The 20,808-nt window shown below is 34.5% G+C and overlaps 1 protein-coding gene across 3 annotated transcripts in view; it reads left to right on the forward strand.

The window, feature by feature from the left end:
* Positions 1 to 20,808, forward strand: part of Csgalnact (Chondroitin sulfate N-acetylgalactosaminyltransferase) — a 1,311,749-nt gene that overhangs the window by 702,739 nt on the left and 588,202 nt on the right. The window lies entirely within an intron of this gene.

Here is a 20,808-nt window from a genome sequence, read left to right on the forward strand (position 1 = left end):
GTTTTTTCGTTCTGCTAACTATGTTTATAATGTCCAAATGCCTATTTAATCCAATCCTAGAAGCACAGAATAGATTATTGTACACCCCTCCAGCTAAGAACGGGTAAGAGCAACGCTTGATTGATGCAACCTGCACAGACCTGCGATCCGCGCACATACCTGCACATTTAGAGTCTGATTTCTGACATGCCTGCTTTAGATCAGCTCTACCCACTGGGGGCATTAGCTACCAGAGCATACAGCGAGAGACGGGGCAGTGCACGGATTACTGCCTCCTGAGTATGAGAATCGTGATGTGGTGGATGTGCAGTACATTTTAATCGGCATCGTGTATAGAGATTAGAAAATACCATTGCTTATATGGACGTCTCCTTAACGAACTTTCCCTCTCTCTGTAATATAACTAAAATAAGTTGTTTATGTATTTTCTTACATATGTGTAGAGCAACATAATCTAAATACACTGTAAGCATTGTTTCAAATATAAACTCTTTATATAGCTTACAAATAGACCGGGAACAGGCGATTGCGGCCCGCGGTCAGTTTTATACGTCCTTTCCCATTTTACAAACTTAGAACTGGCTGCAACATCACCAATTTAAACGTTACAGGTAGGTTAGAAATGTTGTTTATGACATCTTACCATAAAATGTTACTAGTGTCATTTTTCTCCATAAAATGCATTAAAATTCATTAGTTTCATTTTCACCATAAAATTACAATCGTATTGGTTGAAACCTAAATGACAGATTCCGGATAAAATCCAATTTTGTTATATGACCTTGCTGCAAATCAATCATGTTTTTACGAATAAAAGCTTCTTTCTCCCTCATTGCCTGTTTAAATGGCAGAGCTCTACCAGTAGGTAGTTTTAAGTATGTTTTGCTTTGTATTTCTTTCAAAACTTCTACTTACTTACATACTTACTTACTTACTTACTTACATACTTACTTAGTGGCTTTTAAGGAACCCGGAGGTTCATTGCCGCCCTCACATAAGCCCGCCATCGATCCCTATCCTGAGCAAGATTAATCCATTCTCTATCATCATATCTCACCTCCCTTAAATCCATTTTAATATTATCTTCCCATCTACGTCTCGGCCTCCCTAGAGGTCTTTTTCCCTCCGGCCTCCCAACTAACACTCTATATGCATTTCTGGATTCGCCCATGCGTGCTACATGTCCTGCCCATTTCAAACGTCTGGATTTAATGTTCCTAATTATGTCAGGTGAAGAATACAATGCGTGCAGTTCTGTGTTGTGTAACTTTCTCCATTCTCCTGTAACTTCATCCCTCTTAACACCAAATATTTTCCTAAGAACCTTATTCTCAAACACTTTTAACCTATGTTCCTCTCTCAAAGTCAGAGTCCAAGTTTCACAACCATACAGAACTACCGGTAATATAACTGTTTTATAAATTCTAACTTTCAGATTTTTCGACATAAGACTGGATGACAAAAGCTTTTCAACCGAATAATAACAGGCATTTCTCATATTTATTCTGTGTTTAATTTTCTCCTGATATCATTTATATTTGTTACTGTTGCTCCAAGATATTTTAACTTCTCCACCTCTTCGAAAGATAAATCTCCAATTTTTATATTTCCATTTCGTACAATATTCGCGTCACGAGACATAATCATATACTTTGTCTTTTCAGGATTTACTTCCAAACCTATCTCTTCACTTGCTTCCAGTAAAATTCCCGTGTTTTCCCTAATCGTTTGTGGATTTTCTCCTAACATATTCACGTCATCCGCATAGACAAGCAGCTCATGTAACCCGTTCAATTCCAAACCCTCTCTGTTATCCTGCACTTTCCTAATGGCATACTCTAGAGCAGCCGTGGCGAAAATGCCATCGAGCGCCGAGCCACTGTGTAAGCTGCAACGTGCATAGCACCTATGGAGGGAAGGGAAGTGAAGCAACGAACTGACTTATTAACGGATTTTAATTTTCCTTACGTCAAGTACTTAAATTTAATTTTATACAGTAAAAGGCTTCAAACTAATGTTTAGTATGTGTAACGAAGAAAGAAATGGACAAGAAAACATAGGACACATTATCACAACCTAAAATTAATTATCTTCAGAATGTCTCTGCGACAGAGTTTCAAAACCAGGAATTATGTCACTTACTGCCAGTCGTAGTTGATTACGAAGGTATTTGCCTTGTCAGTCGTGATCTAAATTTGGTTTTTACTATTTTAATTGTTGAAAATAATTTTTCACAAACGTAAGTTGTAGCGAACATGGCTTCAACAGAGCAAGCGAAAGAACGAAGCTTCGGATATTTATTTTTGCCAAAGATTTGAAAAGTTCAACATTTGTCAAGTCCTTACATCTAGCTTTCATTTAACATCACATTGTAAATCTGCGAGTTTAAATTGAAGATCTAATTGCATTATTCGTACATCTGCTGAAAAAGGATGGACGTACAGAGATGATGATGATGATGATGATGATGATGATGATGATGATAATAACACTTAACCTTTTAATGTTTCATCAGTAACATGTAGTATAATGCCGTTTTATGTTATACAATCGTTTTCCTAGTGAACAAAATATATATTTAATATTCTCAACATATTGTCAGCAAAAAAATGCATCCTCCCATCCTACTTGAAATTTTCGTTTTCATAGAGATACATAGTTTCGAGAGAGACATTGCGACGATACGCCAATCGCAGGTCAGAGACAAATACAAATGGAACGGAGTTTGACTCCAGTGAGTGAGAGGGTGGGCGTTATAGGTAGGAAGCAAGGGAAATGCACTGCGAGCCACAATGTGCTCGTGAGTCCAATTTTCGCCACGGCTGCTCTAGAGCAAAGTTAAAAAGTAAAGGTGATAGTGCATCTCCTTGCCTTAGCCCACAGTGAATTGGAAATGCATCTGACAAAAGCTGACCTATACGAACCCTGCTGTACGTTTCACTGAGACACATTTTAATTAATCGAACTAGTTTCTTGGGAATACCGATAAGAATATCATATAAAACTTCTCTCTTAACCGAGTCAAAACTTCTATATATAAAATGGTAAATGTTTGGGTGAACATTATAAAATAGAATATTAAGTTTTGAATGAAATGACTCGCAGCCATTAGTCGTTCTCATTGTCGTTGCTGCAAATTCTGCCCATAACTGTTGATTAACACTTGGTCTAATTTGTTATGGTTGTGTTCTTGATTGCGTTCAATGATTTCATTTCTAACATTTAATTACTTGAAACATTTACAAGATTTCATGCAGCATGCCCAACGCGAAATACTGTTCTGTAGATCCTTGTGATGTCTAAATTTGAGTCCATTGATCACAAATGTCTTACTTCTCATTGACTCCATGACTCGTGCATAACTCTCACGTGTGAAAATTTAACTTTTGCATTGTACATGACGTAGTAGAACGCGTTTTATACAGTGCTTGGTTTAGTCTTGTCTTGTCGCAGAACGGGTCCTTGGACTATATTAGTTTTAAGAAGTTAACATAACATCCTAAACCGGCAGATAGCTGTGGACGCAACTGAAGTATACATTTAAAACACCCCGGACGCAACTGACGTATTAATGTTTAATTAACATATTTACAGGGACGCCTCCCCAAATAGACTTAGGCCTACATGTTACCTTATTTGTATTTCCAATAACCGAATAAATGAAACAGATTTAACTTCTGTCATTTTATAAACGTTAGAAAATACTTATTTAATTTATAGTAGAGAGAGGAGGGTGTTTGCTAAAAATAACTCTCATAGACCTATACTCAATGATATTTTCTAAACTCTGATCGCTGTAATAATATGGATTCGAACACTGCAGATTGGAGAGGAGACGCGCAAGTTCCTTTATTCAGGATATAGATTGAAAAAAGAAATATATTCCTTTCTTTACGTTGCAGTTAAATAGTGCAGTCAGTATATGAGTACCTGTACAACAGCAACTGTAGCGGAAAAAGCTAAGCGAATGCCAGCGAAATGAGTCCAGGGTCCAACGCCGAAAGTTACCTAGCATTTGTTCTTAATGGGTTGAGAGAAAATTCTGGATAGAATTCCATCCAGAATACTTTCCCAACAAGGATTTGAACGTAGGCCGGCTCGTTTCGCGGTCAGACATGTTAACCGTTATTTCACAGCGGTGGACTTGAGGATCTTGAGAAAGCCTCCTTAAACGAGACAAGTTGAATTCTGAGTAGTGGTGGTGGTGGTGGTGGTGGTGGTAAAATAATAGCCTAATATTAATAATAATGTTACTCATATCATTTCGTTATAATAATAATATAATAATAATAATAATAATAATAATAATAATAATAATAAATTAAGTATCCTTTATGAAAAGGTTGCCAGATTTGACAGATTACATAATTATAATTTGGAAACACACCTGAAAGGTAAAATGATTTACATTTGAAACTGTTAACGTTTAAGCCCATTTGCAGTTAAGAAAGTGATAATAGTATCATCAGATATGTTAGAATGATTTGAATGTCACTTATGAGCCATTCCACGTCAAATCGCACAGCAATAAAACACGGTCTTCTCGTAAATGGTCGAATTTTTTTTCATGAATTCCAGACATCAAACACGGAGACCCGTATGCTTTTATTTTCACAATTATTAATTATTTGTGTAGTTATGACTATTTTAAATTACGCAAATTATGCGCGCACTGTTACAAAAACTCATTTGGAAATCTGTGTCTACATATAATTGAAATTTGTGGTTTGGCACATTTGAAACACTAAATACAACACTTTTTATTACTTTAGGCTTATCACAAATAAATTTAAAATTTGGCCTAATTTTTTAATATTTTATTTTTCAAACCAAAATTACTATATTATATACCCAAGTTAAAAATCTGAAAAAAATATAGCCTTGTTCCCTGTTGTATTATCTGTAAACTACTACATTTAGAAATGTGGGAGCTGCATACATACATTTCTAACAATTTATTTTCCGGAGGCATGCACGCGCTCGCGATCCCCAGCTAATGAACTGCTTGTGGCCGTGGACTAGAAGGCTGCCCACGGAAAGTTTTACGAAATCCCCCGATGTCGCCACACTACCAAACAAATTCATCAAATGATTAATACCTTACAGTAAGGCAGTAAACTTTATGACAGTAAACATATGGCAGAAGACAAAATATAGAAGAGAAAAATAATCAGTCAGGGTTTGAATTTCACGGAGTGGCGTGACTTCTATACAACATCAGTGACAGCAAAGATCGCGTAATATATAACAAGTGTTTAAATTCATTTGACCTTCCTAATCACGCTTTTAAAAAGGAAAGTACACTAAGACGCGTAAGTCGCGATTTATTGATAAAGCTCAATTTAAAGGAGTCTTTGAATGTGCGAATATGTGATTCGTTCCGTAAAAAATCTGTAAACTTCCGGATAGGTCAGGTGAAATTATATGTGAAGCCGATAGTTCTTGTGATATTAATAAACATGAATCAAATGAAAGTGCGGACAGAAAAGTGATTATCTCAGTTCCTCTTCTAGCAGTTATAAGGATAGAGCGCTAGAAATCAGTAATATTGAGGAATTAAACAAGAGTTTGATGTCAATAGAATCCCTTATCAAGAAAAGAAAACTACAACAAAAACGATACCCCCGTGAAAAGTTTCAAAAAGTAAAAGGCTCCGTAGCGTCATCCCTTCAAAAGTCGGCCATATTTTATTTTTGACGGAATGCAAAGAAAATGTACCACCTGAAAATTGCATAGTTATTGCAGACTTTTCTGAAAATTATTAATTTGTAATACAAGATTCAGTACAAGGTATACATTGGAACAAATGCCAAACCACAATACATCCTTTCGTAGTATATTTCAAAGAAGATACAGAAATTCGTCACAAAAGTATTGTTGTCATCTCAGAAAGCATGAAACATGACACCGATTCCTTTCACTTTTTTCAATCCGAAGCAATCAATTTCTTAAACCAAGAATTCAACGATATGAAAAAAATCATCTACTTTTCCGATAGATCAAGTTAACAATACAAAAACAAAAAGAATTTTAAAAATAATTGCTTACATGAAGACGATTACGGAATTAGCGCCGAATGACACTTCTTTGCAACGTCACATGGTAAAGGTCCATGTGATGGCATTGGAGGAACTGTTAAAAGACTTGCCACGAGAGCCAGCCTATACAAGATCCTATAACAACACAAACAAAAAACTGTTTGATTGGTCACAAAAAACATTCCTAACATGTCATTTATATTTTATCCATTGAATAAGCACAAAAACCACACTGAAAATTTGCAGGCCAGATACCACAATCTAAAACCAATAACTGGTACATTAAAATTACATTCTTTCATTCCGTTGTCAAAAACTGAAGATTTAGTAAAACATTTTTTTTTTTAAGAAAGAAAGTAGGCGAATGAAAATTTAAAATGTAGTGTGAATGAAAACAAACGTTTAAAAAGCATAATGCACAAATATTTGAAGATAACATAATAAGTAAATTAGCAGTGTTTCCTCGAGTGACTTGATCCGTACTGGGTGTAATGTTGCAACGTTCACTCGATCATCCAGCACCGATAAACCTCCAGCACGTTTCTACGCTTCCCGTCCACTGCTGCTGCACCGACCGCTGCACATTGTTTCGTAAGTAATTAAATTTCCATTAAACTATTGGAGATCCCATTGTGATGTTTTTCTGGAATTATTAAGAATACTTCAGTGCACCTAGTAGGGATTTTTTTTTTAGATTTTTACTACGGCTATTTCACATTGATATCTAACTTTTAAAAACTGAATCATAAAAATATATTTGTAATAATTATATTAAAATTAGTTAGTAAATATTTAACAAAAGACAGTACTTTAGGCTTTTTAATGCATTCTTTTTTTTTTTTTTCAAAAAATTTTTAACATCAATATTCAACAGAAATATGGCGCTTTAAATGTTGCATTGTGCGACATTTTTAACGAATTTTAACATGCAATATTTTTAAAACGTGTTGACTTAAGAGGAAATGAAAACACATTTGTTGGTTTATTAGACCCATTGAGTTGGTAAATAAATATATAAACGCAATCAGAAATATGAAGGTCAAAATTTGTATAATTTTGTGCGATTTGACGTGGAATAACTCTTATACAGCGAGACATTGATATCTAAATCAATGAACAGCCATCGGTTAAGATAACTTGAAATTTCCATTATCACTTCCATACAAGTGATTTCTCAATATCTGAACCGATCCTTTGACGGCACTAATGGCTATTTCCTTCACAATGCTGTGTGTTAGCCCTAGGTTTTTTACATTTGTTGGCAAAGAAGGAGGTTATGGTCCGGGATCCAGCACCGAAAGTTACCTAGTATTTGCTCATATTGGGTTGAGGGAAAACCTCGGAAAACCCTCAACCAGGTAACTTGCCTTGCCTTGACCGGGAAGCCTGTGTTCGACCTTTGTGACACCGGCCATCATTTCATTAGAAAATATCTTCTCCATGAATACATAAACCAGCGTTCATTTAGTAACATTAGTCCAAGACATTATGCCTTAGACCTCGTAGCTACGTCAAGGAAAATATATAATATTTATTATTATTATTATTATTATTATTATTATTATTATTATTATTATTCCATTGTCTTCTGTATTGATGTTATTTTATTCGCTATGTACTCTAATTTCATAGTGGTTGAGGGAAGAGAAGTTCTTATAGCCTTCACTCTGCCAGTACCAGTAAAAATAATGAAATAAATAAGTGAACAAATAATTTAAATTGTAGGAAGGGTCATCGTAGTAGCAATCTTTATCACTAGAATGCATATTCAACAGTCTTCGAGGTCTAGTTTTCAATCATGAATAGAACATCAACTGCTTCACAAACAAGATGCAAGTGTGCCCTCATAGTACCTGTGCCACGCACCAAACGTGACGTCACGCAAATATAGTCTATGAACAGCTGACCTTATCTCCGTACGCCCTGGGACGGAATACGATATACAGGGACATCATTTTATTTTTACTTCAATTTTTATTGTACTTGAGTTTTTGAATGTACTTCACTCCCACCCCTTCTACAAATTAAGTTCCAACTGTCCTACAGACAGAATCAAGGCTGCATATAGTAAACAGCATTGAGTTAGTGAGTATAGTACGTTCCAGAAATATGTTCGCGTTTTCCAGTGACGAAAGAGCTTTCAATATTGAATCATATTTTCGTACAGGTACTGTCAATTTGCCTACGTCGCATCCCAATTTCCCCCACCTGCTTCTGCACATACCTCTGTAAAAGCTGGGCTGTCTTAGCTCTTTTCTGAAAACAATTTATGTTAGGAATTGTGCATTTACGTAATATCATATAACTGTTTAAAATAACTTAAATAAAAGGGCCTCGTTAAGTAATTAACTGTCACGTGATTTTCCCCCTTTCTACGATCCTGCGGCATAACCACTTGGACGGACAGTAGATAGCATGTCTGAGTAATTTTATCTGTGCGGGTCGGACAGAAGTGAAAACTGAATTTACAGTACGTAAGCTACTCTTTTATAGAGTAGGTACAGAATTATTTCAACATGAGTTACTAGTACGAAGGACGAAACTGTCAATTAGAATTAGATGCAATAGTCTATAGTGCGATAATATGCACAAAAGAACTGAAGCCTGTATCGTAATGAACGGCCACTATTTTGAAAAATGTGTTTAAATATCCATATTATGATTATTTTTCAATTTAACTTCTTTCTCTGTATTGTACGCTAATGTGCTATAGACAGTATAATATACACTGCATAATGAATATGTCCGCATGGATAACTCAGTTCGTGAGTAAAAACACTTATTCACAATGCAGTACTGGATCTTGATTAAACAAAAACCTGATGAAAATTATCGAACTCAAAATTGCGATATTTCCAAGTTTACGTAAATGGATGAACTACTTTTCTTCCCTCCTATACCAAGTAAAGTTTTTTGTTTGTGTTTTATGAGAGTATCATCGAACTCCAGTCTTGGAAAGTGGTAGCGAACTCTGTTTCCGGTTCTCTAAAGGTATAGCCAGGTTAATATTAGAAATGTTAGTAAAAATAAAATGATGTCCCTGTATAATTATCACAAACAGTAACACATTTCCATAATGCGCATACAATGTCAAAATTTATATTATGGATTATAATTATCCTATCTCTGCAGGAAATAGGTATATTTTGTAGGCTATCATTTTGTTGTTAACAATGTTAAAATAATAAAAAAAATTGTGGCTTTATATATTATGAGTAAAGCGCAGACCTCGTTGCCTTTTCATTGCCTGCTGCCGCGAAACAAGTTGTCTGCACAAGGGCTATACCGAGAGTCTGACGTCATGTCCACATCACTCGCGATGAGTACGGCGTCTCGACGCATTATCAATACGTACAGCAGTCTATGGGGCACGTGTAGACCGTGCAGAGTTGTAAACAAGAGTGCCAGTAATGTCAGACGTAAAGAAACAGAAGTTGTTACAATATGTGGAGGAATTTGGCCGTAAGTATTTCACTATATTAGGAGTAAATATATTTTGCAAAGTATGCCATATACAGTTTAAAGGCCACAGAAAAATTTTCATCCAGAAGCATTGTAAGTCTAAACAACATTAAAAAAAATTATTTCGCTGTTTGGCAGACATGATACACCATCGAGTTCAAATTCATATATTCCTACTCAGAGAGAGTTTTGTAACGACTTCTGCAATATGATGGTAAGTTTCAATATTCCGTTACACAAGTTACAAAATGCTACTTTCAAATTATTTCTGCAGAAATATACTGGGCGAAACGTTCCATGCGAGTCAACGCTACGCAAAATATATTTATCCCCGTGCTATGATCATGTCATCAACGACATTAGGAAATCTGTCGCAAATAATAAAATATGAGTTTCTATAGACGAAACAGCAGATGTGGAAGGAAGGTCTATTGACATTGTTATTCTTGGAATATTATCTCCGGACAAACCTTCACAAAAGTATTTGTTAACAACCGAGGTGCTTACTGCAGTAAACAGTTCCACAATTGATAGCCTACTCTCTTTTGAGACTGCTATGAATCTTTTGTGGCCTGATGGAATACAAAGAGAAAATGTCCTTCTTTTCGTGACCGATGCTGCAGCATACATGTTAAAAGCAGCACGCCAAATCAGGACTAGATATCCAAACCTGCTACATTTAACTTGCTTGGCCCATGGTCTGCATAGGGTAGCTGAAGAAATTATTTCGTTATTCCCTGATATTGACAGCTTAATCTCCAACGGAAAGAAAATCTTTTTGAAGTCCCCATCTCGAAAACAGAAATTCAAAGATATCATATCAGGAATTTCTTTGCCACCACAGCCCATTTTAACTCGGTGAGGAACTTGGTTGAAGGCGGCATTGTACTACTGTGAACACTACAAGGAAGTCCGTGGTGTAATACAAACATTTGATGATGAAGCGAGTACGTCAATAAAGGTTGCAAAGTCGTTGTTTTCGGAAGCACTCTATGAAGATCTGTTGTACATAAAAGATGTTTACAAAGATGTTCCCACAACAATAAAACAACTAGAATCGTCAACCTTCGAAATGTCCAGTGGCCTCCAACTCGCAGAACATTTGTACCAAAGTCTGTGTGAAGCAAAACCATATCCAAGTTTGGAACCGGTTAAGGCGAAATTTGGGACCGTGTTGAAAAAAAACTGTGGATTTTCAGCAATGTGTGAAATAAGAGATACTTTGTCGGTTAATGGCGAGCACTCAGATGATACGTGTGACAGCTCATATTTTCGTTTCGCACCACTTCGCACGTCTTGCGATGTGGAACGCATATTTTCTCAGTTCAAAATGTTCCTAAGTGATAGGCGATGAGGTTTTTCTTTCGACACTTTACGGAAATGTATTGTTCTTTATTGTAATGGAACTGTGGACGCATCAATAGGTGAATCATAAATGAAAACTGTTGTACAGTATTGCATTCTCTTAATAATATAATGTTATTGAAGTTCTAAGGATGTGTTACAATGCATTTATTTACAACAACGCTGTCATGTAAAGAAGGTGCAACTTTGTCCTTCGCCGCACTGAACCTATACAACGGAGGGAACGTCCGTATCTTCCCCTCCCATCACACATCAAGCTAGGCATACACCACACTATCCAAGCGCAGGTAACTTATGAACGCGGGCAACGAAGACCGTGCTTTAATTATGAGAGTCAAATGAATATTGTTTCATAGACTACCAGATGTTGTGAAAGAGGCAGATTCCTTAAACATTATCGTTATGTTTAAATGACTATTATACCTTTACTACATCATACTACTTTTGACCAATAAAACGGTAAGAAAGGACGTCTTTCAACCAATCATGGCTGTTTATCCCTACAATTTTATCACTTCTCTTGCATTTGTTTGTTTTTATCACTTCTCTAGCAGTTTTTCTTTTTTTTTGCCAAAAGTTAAAAATGCAAATTCTTTACGGTACTGTAAAACGTGCTTTGGGATCGTCATTTGTTTCTCGCATAGTGAACTGAAAATGGCGGCTCCGTTAGAACGTTTTGGTGAACCTAACATCAGTGAAATAGAATTTTATTAAGTAAATTCTGCAGTGCTTGGGAAAAGTGGCATAAGTCAGTTTTCACAAATCTTTTTTGATAATTTATTGACAACTTACACTGGTTTATATCGATTTGATTTTTTTCTGTATGAATTATTGTAATGGAATACCTATGTATTTTTTTCCAAGCGAACAGATGTTCCGTAAGTTGTCAATAAATTATCAAAAAAGGTTTGTGGAAACTGATTTCTGTCACTTTTCCCGAGCACTACAGAATTAATACAATATAATAGCCTACAGTAATTTATTTCTTATAATCTTTATATACTTTCTTCTGTTTTATCACCTCCCTAGCATTTATTTCTTTGTTTGCCAACATTTCAAACTGCAAATTCTTTACGTTACTATAAAACATGCTTTGCGATCGTCATTTGTTTCCGCGTAGATAGTCAACTCTAAAAGGCGGCTCCGTTCAAACGTTTTGGTGAAGCTAACATTAGTGAAATAGAATTTATTTATTTATTTACTTATTTATTTATTTATTTATTTATTTATTTATTTATTTATTTATTTATTTATTTATTTATTTAATCTGACAGGATTAAGGCCATAAGACCTTCTCTTCCATCCTACCAGTAAGTCAGTTAATAGTCAATTAATATTTTATTGTATTAAAGTGCTTTATTTCTTCTAATCTTTATATACTTTCTTCTAATCGTGTAATAGTCGATTAAATTCCACTCGAAATTTGATTTTCTCTAGATAAATCAAACTTTCTAGTGAGATTACTGTTATTAAAAACACAGTGGCTTTAGATATTTGAATGATGACATACTGTGTATATGTTAATAAAATACACGTTTTTTGTTATTTTTTTAACTTAGCACTGTTTGTTTATTATATGTTTATTCGGTTGAAATGTCTTTAGAGAAATATTTAAAATTTATATTATTATGAAATACACGATAAATAATTTCGTGACCCACATACAATATTCGTCTACGTATTACTTTCTTCAAAATTGCCATGAAAATAAATTTATACCAGAATTAATTTTAAGTAGCCATTGGTACGTTTTTTCATTGCCTTACTGTCATTTCATGTTCCATGTGAGACGAAAAAATGTGTGTTTTAGTGATGGTAATGGTCATTATTGCATAATTTTTTAATATGCAAGCAATCTCGTAATTGGAGAACTTCTTTACGGAACTGCCTGTTTTTGCATATTAACTCCGGCTTTAATGGAAATGTACTTTGGGAATAAAGAATATATTTTATAGGGGAGGAACTGACCGTCGAAGCAGAGGATTGTAAATGGTCACCACTGCCCTAAAGGATTAAGGGCTAAAAGTACTTACAACACAAATCCAATATCCACAGCGGACATGAGTTCAGTATTGTCCCACAATTATATTGCCTTTTCTGTAAAAATAATAATCTCTGGTGACTAAACAACGGCTTTCATTGCTACTTCACTACAAGCGCCTAACACTATGTTGCCTTTGAATAATGGTGACAGTTGATGCATACGTGTAACTCTGTTAATAACCCAGAGTAGGGGTATACAAACTCTAGTTCAGCTTACGATCAGCAGTAAATCATAAAGGATCTTTATCCTCTAATTGAGGTTCTAGCTGATATGTATATCTATAATCAGGTAGTACATCTCACTTGGCGATATGTGTCAGAGGAAGAACAATTGTTTGTATGCATCTGAAGTCTGACTAATGTAATATGTAGGGTGATAAAATTCACATCTATATAAAAGAGGACACAAAGTTTCAAAAAGGAGGACATTGTTCCAAAAAAGAGGACAGAATAATGTACTTAGATTTAGGCTTTGGCCTATAATTATACTTTAAATTACGTTAATATCTATTTTATTACACATATTTACAGCACAGATTTAGGCTTATAATCATACTAAAAGTATCTTAGTATGTGTTTTAAATAGTCCATACCTGTGGAGTAACGGTTAGCGAGTCTGGCCGAGAAACCAGGTGGCCCGGGTTCGATTCCCGGTCAGGGCAAGTCACCTGGTTGAGGTTTTTCCGAGGTTTTCCCTGACCCAATATGAGCAAATGCTAGGTAACTTTCGGTGTTGGACCCCGGACTCATTTCACCGGCACTATCACCATCTCATTCAGACGTTAAATAACCAAAGATGTTGATAAAGCGTCGTAAAATAACCTATTAAAAATCTATTCTAAATATTAAATCTAAAATATTATTCTGCAATCATTAACTGTCATTAACTTGTATTACTACAAATTGTATCAGCTTCTTTTGTTTCTGGCTAAGTGGAAGATGGCCTTAACTTCGCCAGAATAAATAAATTATTATTATTATTATTATTATTATTATTATTATTATTATTATTATTATTATTATTATTATTATTATTATTATACTATTAAACAATTATGATAAAACTTAATAACATGATTTTACAGTTAGCTACATATGAAAGTCAAGGGAACTGTAATTATTAAAGAGGGCAGAAAATATATATTTAGGTTTTGGCTTAGACCTATATTATACTTAAAATTGTCATTATTGATTTTATTCAGCATTCTTACATAAGAAAAACTTAACAATATAAAATGATTTTACACTTAGCTACATAATAGAAAAATCAAAGTAACTATAATTATTATTATCAAAATACATAAAAAGGCAGCACAAAATGTGAATTAATATTACTTTGTAATACAAGGAAGGGCAAAGAGAGTTAATATCGTTGACAAAGAGTATATTCCGTGGATGCAGCTGCTACCTGCAGGGAAATTACTGAAAAAGGCGTAAAATCAGATAATTTCAAAATATTAGGCACAGAAATCACGAAAAGGACGACATTTCTTGATTTTTTTAAAATTCGCCCGGACCCTGTAAAGGCCTAAAAAGGGGGACATGTCCGGACAAAAGAGGACGTCTGGTCACCCTAGTAATATGTAGCTAATCGGTAATGTATGCAATGGAGGGGAAAGGAACTGGCCACCCTACCCCATTATCTCATGACCTACTTGCCTCATAGGTGATGCCTTTTTGGTATCACTTGTGAGGTTCAGACCTGTCTTCGGACAGTTGACTTAACGACAACAAAGGATCTATGAATTTCTATTCGGAGTTTTACTTAAGTACAATATTTCCGTCCAAGACTTACCGTAATACTTTTATTAATTATCCTCCCCTGCGATTTTGGTGTTAAAGAGGGCTATACAAATGATTTTTGCAAAGTTTTCTCTAGCAATAAAGTGACTCTTAAAAATATTGACAACAGTTTTATATTATAATTAATCTTATTTCATTTTTGTAATACAGGGTTGTTTTCGATCTCTGATAACGAATTTGAATGACGTCATGTGCAGTTGAATTGCGGCGAGAGGTGACAGACTAGTAGTGAGTCATTTCATAATCAGAGTGCACGGTGTATCACAGTAGCAATGCCCAAGAAAATCGAGCCTTTTGGGAGGGGTACTTAACAACCTTTTCCGTGCCAAGTATAGTTACGTGATAATCATACAAACATGCAAAAAATGTGGTTTAGTTATTTCCAAGAAAGGCATCTCGTGTTCACCTAATAAGACTGGCAAAGCTCGGATGGGATTAATTCCAGAGCGGAAAAAGCAAGCAAATCCACCCTCCGGCACCCCACGAGATGATAAAAAGTAATTCCATTCGAGCTTTACGAATGTTAGTAAGTACACAGAAGATGCCTTTCTTGGAAATAACGAAACTTCGTTTATTGCAGGCTTCTTTTATGTTCACTTAACTGTGCTTGGCATCGGAAAGGATTGTTATGTATACCTCGATTTTCTTGGGAATTTCTGCTGTGAGTCTCCGTGCACTCTTGACTATGAGATCACTCACTACTGGTCTGTCACTCGCGCCACAGTACAGCTGTCGTGGGACTCCTGACCCACATGATCTCATTCAAATTTGTTATCAGAGATAGGAAAGAACCCTGTATACCATATCCTATTACCATACGATGGGCTAGAGACCTGCAAAACTGCACACACATCCGGTTTAGATTCGACCGGTCGGAGCTCAACCGGCTACGATGAACATCGGGCCGAATAACTCGGTTGTCGAGCGATTACGCCTGATGTATTACAGAATAGACAGAACATCAGGCGCATTTACATGACACTAACGTTTTTCGAGTACACAACCGGAGTAACAAGGAAATTTACGTTGTCTTATTGAAAAAAAAAAAGTGTTTGCAAGTATTCTTACAGTTCATTCGACACTATAACACATATATTTTCTTTATTATTCTGAACTTGCAGTAACTTTATAAGTATCGTTTATATTTTAAGCTTTTAGAGTTTTACTAATGAAAGTTGCTTATAGATATGTTAAACAATGTTATAGTTTTTCACAGAACAAGACGTGCACAAGCCATATATATTTTTCTTACCATTAAACGCTATATAGCTGGCGTTTTTCTATACCAGTGTTAAACAGTATACGTCATAACTTCATCATTTGATTACGTCGTAACTCTTTCTCGACTGAATCTTGTTCGATTTGTATAACCCAATGATCGATATTACATTAGTTCATGTAAGATCGCGAATTATTTAGAACACAAATCTCACACAGAAAGAAATGGTAAGGAGGAAGAAAATACGATCTCCAAATAACACCAGGTACATTTCATCATACAATAACTCTTTAACATTTTCTCAGTATACAAACAATAATAATATTGAAGGATATTTATTTTGTTTAATTACAAAAATATGTTTGCTTCAAATAGGAATACAAATAATTTGACACTTTAATACATTTATTTTTGTATTTCGAACTTGCAGTAATTTGACTAGTAACAAATAAATGAACAATGGACACAGTGACAGCGAAGGGAATAGAAGTAATGTATAATGTGAAATATCATAATGTAAACATATTCAAAAATATAATTACAATTCATTATAAAACAAAATAGGAAATAAGTACATAAGTCCATTATGACGTTTGTACTTTAAACTAAAAAAATGTATAGGCCTTCCTCCAAAACAATAGTTGCATGCTTTTTTATTATTCTAATCAGTTGCAATATTATTTATTAAGAAATCAGTTTAAAAATATATACAGTAAAGTTATTTTCAACAATACGATTACTTTGGCTCCCAATGATTGCCTTTCTGTACAAAATAAGTATAATTTACACATTTCTAAACTACGAATAACAAAAGAATAGCAAGGTTTAGAAACAAATCATTCTGTATAGAAAAGATGTACTTCAGAGAAGACAAGTGTCATTCAAATAACTATTTTATTACACACGTGCTAATATCAACTATTTGATGTTCACAATTATTATTAGGGCCTATTATCATAGACTACATGATCAGAGTTGACTTCTTGTGTTTATGTATTAATAAATCTCTTTTACTAGTCTAAAGTTACGCTCGGTGGAAACACTTATTCATGGAATGGCCAATATTCGTTTCACAAGTGTTGCTAGAGAGGCTAGAGTTATTTGGTGATCTTTCCATCAATTTAGTATGTAGAAAATGAAATGAGCATAATGTGTAATGTTAGGTATAATAAGTAAATAAATCCAAAATAGAATTACAATTTATCACAAACATAAAATTAAATAATTATTAACTCTAAATGCATTCCTCCAAAACAGTAGCTATTCATATACAGGGTAGAAGTGAAATAACCCTGCAGATTGTACGGGGCGATAAGGTTCACTTAAATGAATGGAAAACCTATATTACGTTTATGACTCTAGTCATAGTAAACATACTAAAAGCATTGGTTGTAGTAGGTTTCAGAAGATATAAAGTTATTTTTGTTTTAGTTTTACTATTGATCGAGTTTACTGTTTTTTAAGTGTGTCATTATTGTAATATTATAATTCAGTTTTCTAGTGTAAGCAAAAATTAGAACCTTGGTAATTTGTGGATACCGAAAGTTTTTTTCTGCAATTTACGCTTTACAACGTCTGTAGTTTCACGCTGCATGCTGTTTGTTCCTCTTGATGATCCGCAGCTATAATATCTGGATGGTTCACTGTGATCTTCCTTTTATACGCCAGAGCCGTCCACCCACAGAGAGATCGAATCAACTCGAATACTCGTTAAACCGAATACTGAGGCAGTACGCAAGCAGATGTACTTCGCATACTGCCTATAAAGCCAGGCGTTCAGTAGCACTATGTAAGTTTCTTCGGTTTTCAATCGGTTTTGCAGGACTCTACGATGGGCTGTCAGTCTATCTTAATAAGCTTATGGCCGAGTGCACCGACTTGGATTAATTTCTACCGTTTCGTAAAGAAGACTACTAAAGATTACGGATATTAAAACTGCTTGTGGGTGTACCAAACTTAACATTACTATGTTACTGCCGTTAACTGAATCAAACTTAACATCCCAATCTACCGATATCTCCACTGACTGTGAAACTCAACGTATCTTTACCATTTCGTTGTCGAATTATTGGCTCGCAATATGAACGCTTTGATATTGTTATTAAAATGGAGCCAATTAAGAAGAGAAACATCAGATTTTTCGAAATATGAAGTGGAATTGGTTGGTAGGAATTTTATATTAAATAAGAAGACGTAGGCAATTTTCTCTTTACGTTTGATTACTCACTAAATCAATGTGGAATGATATGCAGTGTACAATGATTTTGGTTTTCAACTTCCCTACAATATTTGTGTGCGACATAACCTTTTATAGAAATATCATTCAAGCTAACGAAAAAATTTTAAGTACTTCTTATAATAATTTAATTATTTGTAATGTCAGAATTTTATAATTAATTACATTAAACTATTATACATCATAGTTTCAAGTTAATATACAGGGACATCATTTTATTTTTACTTCACTTTTTATTGTACCTGAGTTTTTGATAGTACTTCACTCCCACCCCGTCTACTAGTGAACTTCCACCCAAGGCCGCAAATGCAAAGTCGTCTTACGGTCACAGTATACAGTACTGAGTGAGTATAGTATGTTCCAGAAATATGGTCGTATTTTCCAGTGAATAAAGTGCATTCATTATTCAATCATTTTCGCACAGGACTGTATCCGTTTGGTTACGTCACTTCCCTGTTTCCAACGTCCGTTTCTACTGGCTCCTCTTTAAAGACTAGTGGCTGGGCTGTCTTAGCTCTTTTCTGAAAACATTTTATGTCAGGAATTGGATATCTACGTAATATTATACAACTGTTTAAAATAATTTAAATAAATGGGCCTCGCTAAATATCACGTGATTTTCCCCTTTCCACGTTCCTACGACATGACTAGTTGGACGGGCAGTAAATAGCAATCTGAGTATTTACAATACGTAAGTAAGGCATTCTGTTATAGACTAGGTACAGAATTATTATTTCAAGAGGTACAGGATTATGACCACCATGTTGACTAATGTTTTGCATTATTTCTTTTGGGATTACTGTAAAACAATTGTGTTTGTTAAACATCTTACAACAATAGAAGAATTAAATAATTACAGTCCAGAAAGAATACATTCAATTTCAGAAGATATGCTTGAAGCGTTTTCGATAATATTCACACAAAAGAACTGAAGCCCGTATAGAAATGAACGGCCATCATTTTAACAATATGTTTAAATATCCAGATTTTGATTATGTTTCAATTTACATACAATCTCCATATTGTATGCTAATGTGCTGTAGACAGTATATTATACATTGCACAACGGTTACGTCCGCCCAAATAATTCAGTTAGTGAGTAAAAATTGAGTAAAAACAGTTATTATTAATACAGTACTGTATTTTGATTAAACAAAAATTTAATTAAAATTATCAAACTCAAAATCGCGATATTTCCTAGTTTACATAAATGGATGAACTACTTTTCTTTTCTCCTATACCTCGTAAAGTGATTTGTTTGTATTTTACATCAGTATCATCGAACTCCAGTCGTGGAAGGGGTAGCAAACGGTGTTTCCGTTTCTCAACCTTTAATCTGAAGGTATAGCCAGGTTAATATTAGAAATGTTAGTAAAAACAAAATGATGACTCGGTAAAATTTTGCATAGTTACATTGAAATATCACTCTACGGAACAGCTGAGTTATGTTCATTAATCAGCAGAGCTGTGGAAAGTTTACATGGAAGTTGAGTTGTGCTCGATACAGATTTTTTTATACGGGTAGTGGCTGTGTCTATCTTTGAAGTAGGGTGTTCCAATTCAAATTTCGCTATGCTTAAAGGAAAATGAATTCATGTTCGTTTAATCAAATGTATTGAAGTAAAAATGAACAAGCGTGTTTTAGCAAAATATAAATTTGATTCAGAATAAAATAATAATTTATTTTTGCACCAAGTAGGTGACTTGTGGAATGAGTATGTGTAGATTATTATCAGCTTAGGTAATGAGTCTACATGTGAAGATGATTGGAAAAGTAATGTTTTATCCCTAAGGGCGGGCTTCAGTGCAAATAAAAAACCTTTCCTAACCTTACTACTGAGAATAAAATTAAAAAATAAGGCATAATGAGAAGGGCTGATAAACAAAAGCACTTCTACATTATTTTTATCTTGTTTTCCTCTCCATGTTTTATTTTTATTTCATCACGTTGGCCTTCATGTCGAATTGAATAATCTACCTACAGAATTTTACCTTCAAAATTATCATTGCCGAATATTTCCGCCATCTTGTGCTCTTTCAAAGTAATTAACTATTAGTCACTAACTTCATTGGCCATCGATCACTAAGTAAAGTCTACAGATGTTAAGAAACCTTTTTAAAATCATTATCGTTGTTGTACCATACTTGTGACTAAACAGGCAAAAAGTTGGCAGTCATAGGCAGTGCCCCCCCCAAACTTGGCCGAACTCTTTTTTTTTTTTCTATTAACGTTATAAAATATTGAATTAAAAAGTTTTTTCTTGCTTTTGTTTATGATTAAGTTTCTATCCTTAAATTGACGAATTAATGTCTCCAGACCATGTGTCTAGACTATAATATTTATTTTAAATTTCTGAATGTTTAAGAATTTCTATACCTCATTTAAGGAATGGAAGCACTGTAATGTTTTTTATGTGCTGATGTGTTAGAAGTCTGCAGGTGTTCAAGCAGCCACTTGGAGAAATATGAGTAACAAAACTGCACAACAATGCAGAAAAAAGAAAACTGATCCCGGTATAATGTGTAAACTTAAAGACGAGATGAAGTAAAATAATTAGAATTTACATTTGATATGACATCTTGCTTTTTTAAATAAACAGATAGAGTAAATGTAAAATTGGTCCACCCGCTGTGGAGTGATG

The sequence above is a fragment of the Periplaneta americana genome, chromosome 4, assembly GCF_040183065.1.
Source record: "Periplaneta americana isolate PAMFEO1 chromosome 4, P.americana_PAMFEO1_priV1, whole genome shotgun sequence".
Lineage (NCBI taxonomy): Eukaryota > Metazoa > Arthropoda > Insecta > Blattodea > Blattidae > Periplaneta > Periplaneta americana.